The following is a 9,146-nucleotide window of genomic DNA, read 5'->3' on the forward strand; positions in this document are numbered from 1 at the left end:
GATCAGACCAATAATGGAAATGAGGTTAATTTGTTAGTGGCGGAATCCTTTGTCTCTCCCTCCCTATGAGAAATGAACGCTGCTTCCTCTTTCTTTAGCCTGACGTGAGCTTACATGCCCTGCTACTGAAGCCCTGAGCATGCGAGATGATCTGAAGTGACACAGGGAATTCTAAAACGAAGGATGAATCACTCCTGTGCATCAGCTCAGTGCCACGTTGATGCGCCTCCGTCGTTTCATCTCAGGCCCAGCTTTTTTCACAGAATCTTTACAAGGTTTAGAAGGGCCTGAATGGCAGATCACTTCCCCGAGGTCTGCACCTGACCGGGATGCTAAAGCATATTTGTGCACACACTTGCGTTCTGTTTGCTGGAGAGCCTTGGTGGGGAGAAGGAGGAATGTCCCCTCAATGCACACCCCATGCGCTGGAGGCATTTTGCACTGGTCTCTTGCCCTTCTGATGGCCGAAAGCTGAGAAATGGCCCTGGTTCTCCTGGTGGAGCCGTAGCTCCATTTCAGAAACTACAATGGAGGGAAATCGGATCGAGGACAATTTCAATAGCAAGCCCAGATCTGAATCCAGGTCTCTCCAATCCTGTCCATCAAACCACATGAGGAGTTTTTTTAGGAGCGTTCCTGCTTTCGAGGCTTTTGGTTCTATTTCTCTTCCTTGCCAACCTCCACCAGTTTTTCACATCCTGCTAATGGGGACTGAAACTGTGCTGAGGTTTTAATGGGGGAGCTTCAGAAAAGCCTCCCCCTTCTTCCTCTGAGCTGGTATCTGCCCCAAGCTGGGCTGATGCATGCAGCCCGGTGTGAGGGAAGATGTCAGCTTTCTGAGATCCCAGCAGCTTTCATGCTGCCTGCAAACCAGCCATGACACATCACAGTGGGACCATGGCAAGATGAAAATGGAATGACACCACCCTATGGGACTCCCCCAGGGCAGACATCGCACAGCAGTTAAGCAAGGAGGGCTGCGAGGAGCTGCAGGGGACCCAAAGAACGGAAGGAGGCCGCAATGGGGCCGTGCCTGTAGCAAAGTCGTGCGGCGGAGTTTCACGGAGAACTCGGGCTCACCTGAGATGCTTGCAGTTCCCCCTGCCAAAAGCACACCGAGGGGGCCCTGTGTCCCCTTGGTGCAGAGGACAGACCCGTATTGGGAGAGGACCAGGCACTGTTTGGAAGCCGTCCTCTGCTGGAAGGGCAGTCCAGGCCAAGTCCAAGACAAAGGTAAAGAGCCACCAGGAAGAAGAGACCAAGATCTTGAAGGTGCCTGTCAACACAGGGTAGCCAGCCAAGAACCAGGACAGGCTTCCATTAAGAAGTAGAGTGTATTTCTACTTGTGGACTAGATAATAACAGAGTTCTGTTTAATCAGATGACCTAAGTTATTTTGGATTGAAATGATGATATTCCATGCCCTGTGCGACCTGTTTGCTCAAATACAAGATCTCTCAGACTGCCTCAGCCTCTTGAAGAATTTCCTATGGACCAAGCAGAAGGGACAAGCAGCATATGATCCTGGAGGTTTTGGGGATTTCGTTTCCTATTTCAAGATTGCTCTATGCATTCTTCTCTGGAGGACAATGGCATGTTCCTAGGACCAATCTAGGTTTGAAGGCTGGGTACTGTCGCCCAGAGTGCATCTGTCAAGGAGTCTCCATCTTTAAATTAAGTGTCTTGGGCTCCTTGAAATACCGAGGTACACCTCCCCGCAGATCCCTTTGCCTGACCTTCCTGTGGAGCAGATATTCAGAGATGACTGCACACCACTGGGAAAACACTTCTTCTGACCCAAATCTAGCCAGGAACTACACTGAAACCTTCCTCTAGGAGCTGCCTCCATGGGAGAAAGCGGTGAGGACTGCCTTTCCGGAGTACGGAATGATCTCCTGGCTGAGGCCTACCTGGCACCAAGTCGGTCATCCTTCTGGCACCAGGCAGGACTGTCCTCTACTTCCAGCATATGATGGGACATGTAAGTTGCTTTAATCAGTCTGATGATGGTGGTGGAAAGTGTTTTAGCTGTTGAAACTGCACGATATTTACAATTTATAACATTATGTGGGGGGGGGGTGCGTGTGTAGATCAACAAAACCAGATGGATGAGAAAAAAAACTGGGAGTGTGCATGGTACTATTGAAAGAACACTTGCCGTTTGCTCTAACGTAGGGGAGAAACATGCCGCACGGTGGCAGCCCCAGAGGGACTAAAGATGGAGTCCATACAGGATTCTTCCCTAGCCTTTCAGCTGCATCACCATTTGGAAGAAAGTGAGGAATCATGTAGGCAGTTTGCTAGAGGCACATGAGAATGGAACAAAAGAGTTGGATGTGATTAAGGCAACACATTACTAAAAGAAGAATGTTCAGGACAGGCAAACATTAGCATGTCTAAGGTGTGTCCCCAGAGGACAGGCCTATTAGCATTTCTAAGGTGTATGTGGGAAGCAAGGCTTGTCACGTGGATTTCTGAGCAGTTCAGGAATCCCACCTGAAGTCTCAAGCTGTTCCTACAGTGTCGGGCTTTTAGCAGCCATATGACAGCAGCGCTTTCGCTCATTTTTTCCTGACAATCTATATTCATTTCAGGTTCCCCCCCCCCCATTTCTATGCCAACCGATAGTTGAAGCTCTCTGAGCAGTTAATCAAGATGTACTTTAAAAGGTAAAATACAAAACTGCAATACAATAAAACAGCCTAATGATTAAGCATAAAATGAGAAACAGAAACAGCAGAGCATCTCCGACAAAAGCAGCACTTCTTCCCTGGAAGGAGCAGCTCCAGGCTTCCTACAAGTCTCTGCCAGAGGGGAGCAAGTGGGCTTGCTCTCCCTTGATGGGGCAGCTCCTGTTCCCTGAACCAGCATTATATTACTGAGCCCCTTTCACAGCATCCCTTAACCTCCAGGGAGTTGCAGTTATAGGAATGAGCGAATAGGAATCAATTCAGTAAAGATACCTGTGCTGAAGCACCCAGTAGTTACTGTATTTTTCTTGTGATGCTAGTTAGTTTAGAATGTTCTTACTTTCTTATCTTGTAACACACCCAGAAAAGGTTTGTTATGGGGCAGCCATGCATGGGGCTGAACACAAAGTCATTATATAACCAAAAATCCACACAACCCTGCAAAGCATGCACTGTATTAATGAGAAACACATTTACTCTGTCCAAGACACTGGGAAATGTGCACTGAATAGGGACCAGACAATCTCATTCCCGCAGACATTGTCAGACCTGCACTTCCTGTCTAGCTTCCCCAGAAGTCTTAGAGAGTTCAAGCCCACACAAAAAATTGTCATTTTTTTCTTCACATGTTTCTAATGCACACATAACTGCAAATTACTTGGAAATTGTGTAGAATACATATTTTCCTCCGGAAGAGCTATGCTGCCGGACTGGGGAAAGAGTAGATTTCTGTGCTGAGCATGTATTGGTTTGGAAAGTGCAACATCTCTAAATCCACATTAAAAGGACAGACAGAAACATTTCTCACCCATTCCGAGCAGCGAGTGAGTTGGATACAGGAAGCCAGGGTCTCAATGTGATTGTTTTCTTCACATTCCTCCAAATCAGATTTACTGATTTACTTACCTTGAGGCAGAGGCTAAGAAATTTGCTTTCTTCCAAGGAGACTTCCCTGGAGCATTATGGTGGCTCGATGATACCTTTATATTTGCAAACATACTTGTTGAGCAGTAAAGACCTTTCGGGATGCAGAACAGCCGCATCTGCTTCTCCCAAACCATGAAATGCAGCAGCGTTACATGTCCACACAGGGCCTCTCTCCTTTAAACATCACAGCATTCAAAGCAAAATAGGAATGTACTTTTTGAGGTTGCCCTCCTTGTAAGATCCAATTCTATAGTTACACCAGAGACAGAAAGAACCTGCTTTTCATGCAGAAGGCACCGATTACAGTCTCTGGGCCAAGAGCAATCACCAGTTAAGCAGGGCCGTCTGAACGCATGGGCCTGATGGGCACTTGCCCGTGGGCCCCATACTAATCTGTGTATGTTAACCCTTGGAAAATTGGAAAACTTCCAAAATTAACAGCAGTTGTAGTCGCAGGGGCCCCAGTACACGGCTTTGCCCGGGGCCCATAATGCTGTTAAGTCGGCCCTGCAGTTAAGGCTGAGGAAGATTCCTGTTGAAGCCCCTGGAAAGTGCTACCAATCAGCATACAGAACACTAGTCAGGAACTCCCTTCGGAATAATCAAAACAAAGAAAACGTATCACCAAAAGAGAGGTTATCCACTGACATAAAATTTGCATGTTTTCTTATTTGTAAGTTTAGAGATTATAACAGTAACAAGATACACCTGATCATAGTGTGCAAGTCTGTGCTTGGAGGAGCTGAGTGTCCTGCTCCATCCATCGAGGTTCTGTTGATGGGCAGCTTCAAGGACCATGGCGCTCCACCTTCAAGTGGCTGATCTTTATCTTGGGACTTAGACTTGCTCTGGACAGCTTTTCAAATAGAGGATATCTGCAAAACAGCAGTGTATCCAGCAGAAGATTGCCCTCCATAGGCTCCGTGGATCAAAGGTCTTACTTGATCCAAGACCATTTCCTCTGTTTCTACACTATTTAAATCTTCATCAACATACTTCTAGTGTATTCTTGCTAAAAGACACAGCCGGCACACGTCAGCATACGGAAAAACATTTCATTCAATATTTCTGTTGACAAATACTAAGGATATGGCCTGTAAACAATGAGAACCTGGTAGGTGCATGATAGGATTCCTAGCTAAATACTGGAGTTTGACTAACATCCTGGATGTCCAAAGAGAAGAATGAACTGATTTGGCTACATAAGCCTGCCAAGGAGGGCGGGGGACAAAACCCTTTGTTTAAAATCAACAACCACAGCTACTACTCATTCATTTTTAGAGAAAGCAAAGGGGGAACCGAGAATAGGTGTGTCGCATGCAGCATAACATAACTGTTTATCCTTCCAGAAGGAGGACAAATAATACAGGATGGGATGCAGAGTTAGAATTCAAGCCTAAGCAAACTTATTAGAGCGTAAGTCCCTTTCGTTTATTAATTTATTATAACTTTAAGCCAAGAGCTGGCTCTGAACACCTAACACTGTGGGATACGTTTCTGAACCATGTCAGCCATGCTTAGTTCCCGCTGAAATCAACTGAACTTAAACCAGATATAATTAACCTTTGCACTGAATTAATGGGACATAAGTTCAAGTTGGGAAATGGTAGGAGTTGCAGAACGTTTTTCTCTCTAAGCGTACATACAATTGCTCCTCAGCTCTGGTTCTTGCCCAGAAAAACCAAATAATAACATAGAACTTCAATGATTCTATTGACATAGATGCCAGTAATTTCTTAATTTTTACATAACACTTCCTTTTCTGTTCCATCTTTTCCCAGTAACTGTGGATTTAATTATCAAACATGTTAATGGTAATAACTAAAATCACAATATCTTTCTTAAATATTTTGTTTATTGCATTTGACTTACAAATGCCACTAGCAAAATCTGAATATGTAATAAAACATTCAAACATTTAGTTATATAATATCATAAAAGCGGGACTGCAAGAGGTGCAGTGGTTTAAACGGCTGAGCTGCTGGGCTGGTTGATTGAAAGGTCGCCAGTTTGAATCTGCACAAGGGGTGAGTTCCCGTTGCTCCGTCCCAGCTCCTACCAACCTTGCAGTTTGACAGCATGCAACTGCAAGTAGATAAAAAGGTACCACTTTGGTGGGCAGGTAACAGCGTCCCGTGCACCTCGGTGTTCAGTCATGCCGGCCACACGACCACAGAGACTGTCTGCGGACAAACGCTGGCTCCCTCGGCCGGGAAATGGAGATGAGCACCGCCCCCTGGAGTCAGGCATGACTGGACTTCACGTCAAGGGGAAACCTTTGCCTTTACCTTTATCATAAAAGCATTGGAAAGCCCTGATAAAATATCTTGAGCACACTGAAATAGTGGCTGCCTGTTTCACAATCAAGTTTAATTTGGTCCTTTTACATACACACAGAGAAGTTTCTCATGGCTTTAAGCTGCATTGCCCACTGTTTCAATTTAGTCTTGCCCTATCCAAGTAAGCCCAATCTCTCTCTTTCAAAAAGAAGATTCATCCCTGTAACCCAGGCTGCTGTTTCCCCCCTGCAGTTTCAGTGATGCTTTATTTTTTCTGTTGACATTTAGAAACCTGAAAAACATGACGATAAAGTCAGGGCTTGTTCTCTGAAAGACACGAAACGTTTACATGTGAAATTTAGCAGGAAGATGGAACATTTTTGGACGCAATATATGAATCAAAGATATTCCTTTTTAGGCTCTTGGGTGGTTAATAAAAAATGGAGCATGATCAGAGATAATTGCTAGCTAGTGAGTTGCTCAGCTGGTCACAGGAAGGGAAATGTTTCAGTTAAGAAGTGGCCTGGCCTTATCTTCCCTTCTTGGCTACCCATCTTTTTTCTCTGGGCTCCCGGGGGAAAAATAAAATAAAATAAAATAAAATGGAAAAAGGCTCCAAAATGAAAAACACCCATTTTTCAAGGTGCTTTTGAGGCCTGGTTCACATACGATGGCAGTAATTACTGGATTGTTTAACCTAGAAATTGCCAAGGAAGTGCAAGATGGCAAGCACAAACCTCATTTTCTGCTTTCAATTAAAATTACTATGCACAGTAGTCTGGAACATACGGGCTGAGCAATCTGGGGTCAACCTAAAAATAGTCCATCGTTTGTTCTTTGGTTAAGCCATGATTATTCCAGGATTTCTTGGTTTGCGCATCACAAATTTTGACTTTTTGCACTTTTAAAATCACAGTTTTAGCTCACCATCCCTCCACTGTGTATCCTTACCACAGTTTGTCTTCATGACCCCCCTGTGTGGATGGCTTAGCTGAGAGAAAGAGAAAGAGGCCGACTGGCTGAAGACAATCTGGCAAGAGCAACATGGTGATTATTATGGGATTATGATGACATCACCTGCATATTCCACTTTTTCCGCTTTTGCAACTAACCCTCAGAAGCTTGCACAGTCCTTCTCCACTCCACTTTATCTTCACAACAACTCTGTGAGGTTGCACAGTGGATTTGAAATCGGGTCTTTCCAGGCCTAGTCCAACATACTAACCATGACTCCCTATTTTAACCACTCCATACCCTGCAAGTATTTGTAAGAATTACCCTTCTTCCCTGCTTGCAAAAAGGGGGGAATAAAAAGGACTTCTGAATCTACTGCAGGAAAAGTCCTCATCACTACTTGGGACTTGTCTGTGTTTGATGACATGACCTCATTATGGGGAGGTCTACCAGATTCTTGAAACTTGGTGAGACTTATTGGTGCTTCCACAGCTCCTGTACCAGCATAACAGTTTTTCCAGACAGTAGCTGGGCTATTTGTAGACTTTCTTTGTTTATCTGAACTTCAGAGGTTTCCTGGTCTGTTAACCAAGACAGCTTTTGCCTTGGGGCAAACTGAGACATTATCTCAGCATCAAATATCACTCTCTCCATTTTCTGAAGCTCAAAACCGCACTGCCCATTCACACGAGGGGAGGTATTGGGACAGGCGTCTGTAGAAAGGGGAGAAACCTTTGGAGAACAGCCAGATAAGGACGGAGAAGGCTCAGTGTCTGTGGAATATTGGGAGGTGGGTGGAAAAGCAGAGTTTGAAACAGAATGGAAGAGAGCAGTCTGCAAGAGGGCAAGACAGCTCCCACTCCTCGCTCCCTAGGAGAATAGCATGTTTGCCCCCTTTCTGAATCCTTGGCGTCCCTCGCTGGGCTGGGAAAGGCTTGTCTGAAGCTACTGCAGGTCATCCAGAGCAGGGACTGGGAACTGAGGCGGGGGCCCAATCTGGCCTCCATATGTCCCAGTCTGGGCCTCCAGAGTGCCCCAGAGACACACATGTCCTTTTCTTCACCTGCCCCTTCTGGACAGCTGATGGCTTGGTGTTTCCCAGCTTTCAGGAGGGTTTTTCCTTATTTTAAGGCTTAGTAAATGCTTTGGGTTAAAGATATGCTGGAAATATGCTGGAGAGCAGCATTTGGGCTCATGTTTTTCTTTTTTTGGGGGGGGTCTCTATTTCTGTGCACTAGCATCTGGCCCCCTCTTCACAAGGGGACTTGGGCCTGGGTGCATGCTGCTGTGAGCAATCCTAAGCTTGGAGAATGAATGTCCAGGTTGCAGCCAACCATGCGCTGGAAGGGAGGGGGATCTGCTTTCCTGATTTTTCACCACGCTCTACCTTTTTTTTTAACAAATAAATATTTACCAAAGAGCTTACAGTTTCATCTTATCTAGCATTTGTTCTGTCTAGCGTTTTACCCCTTGCAAGCATGCCCAGTCTTGGTTTTGGATTTCTACTCAGCCCACTGATTTTTTTCCTATTTTTTTCCTTGGGCAGGGGAAGCATTTCAACCATTCAGCATCTCAGGCAAAGTGGGGCTTAGAAGCCATTTCTGGGGGGCTCTTGTTGCACAGCTCTGCCCACTGTCTTATTTCTTATCTTTGTAAGCTGCTTGGAGAGACCTCTGAGCTCAAAGGTGGGACAAAAATGCCATCAAGGCACAGAGGAGAACCTTGCCTTGGATTCCTTGCAAAATTAAAAAACGCCTGGCTGCAAAGATAAGGTGGCCACTGGTCTCTCCATACAGAGGGTTTTAACTAATTTGGAAGTCCAGTTTCCAAAATAAAATCCAGGAATCAGCCATGCAATTTGAGGCTATATTAGAGTTTACTCAAATTGGGGATGCTAGTAAGAATTACAACATTCATTTAGAATCATTGTCGAGGATTTATTGGCCTCTGCTTCGAGGAATGAGTCTGAGGCTGTTCTGCTGCACTGGCTGGTGGGAGGCATGGCTGAAAAGGAAACGCATCTGCGGCCCTTGTCTGGCAACGGCCTGCAGAAGATTGTCTCTCTCCCTCCGCTCTTTGTGCTCTGCAACAGCCCTCTAAGGGACGAGCTACTTCGTAGGCTTGAAAGATGCCATTGGCCACAATGATGCGGAATGGGAGAAAACACCAATGAGGACAGTGAGATTTTGAGAGACAGGGATTGAGCCGCAAGGTTTGGGCATTAGCACATCACTCATTTTTTTTCCTTTGAAAAGTGTGAAAAGGGAAAAGTACCATATTCCATACTTGTTCTGTT

The sequence above is a fragment of the Varanus komodoensis genome, unplaced genomic scaffold, assembly GCF_004798865.1.
Source record: "Varanus komodoensis strain SLA01 unplaced genomic scaffold, ASM479886v1 scaffold18_3, whole genome shotgun sequence".
Lineage (NCBI taxonomy): Eukaryota > Metazoa > Chordata > Lepidosauria > Squamata > Varanidae > Varanus > Varanus komodoensis.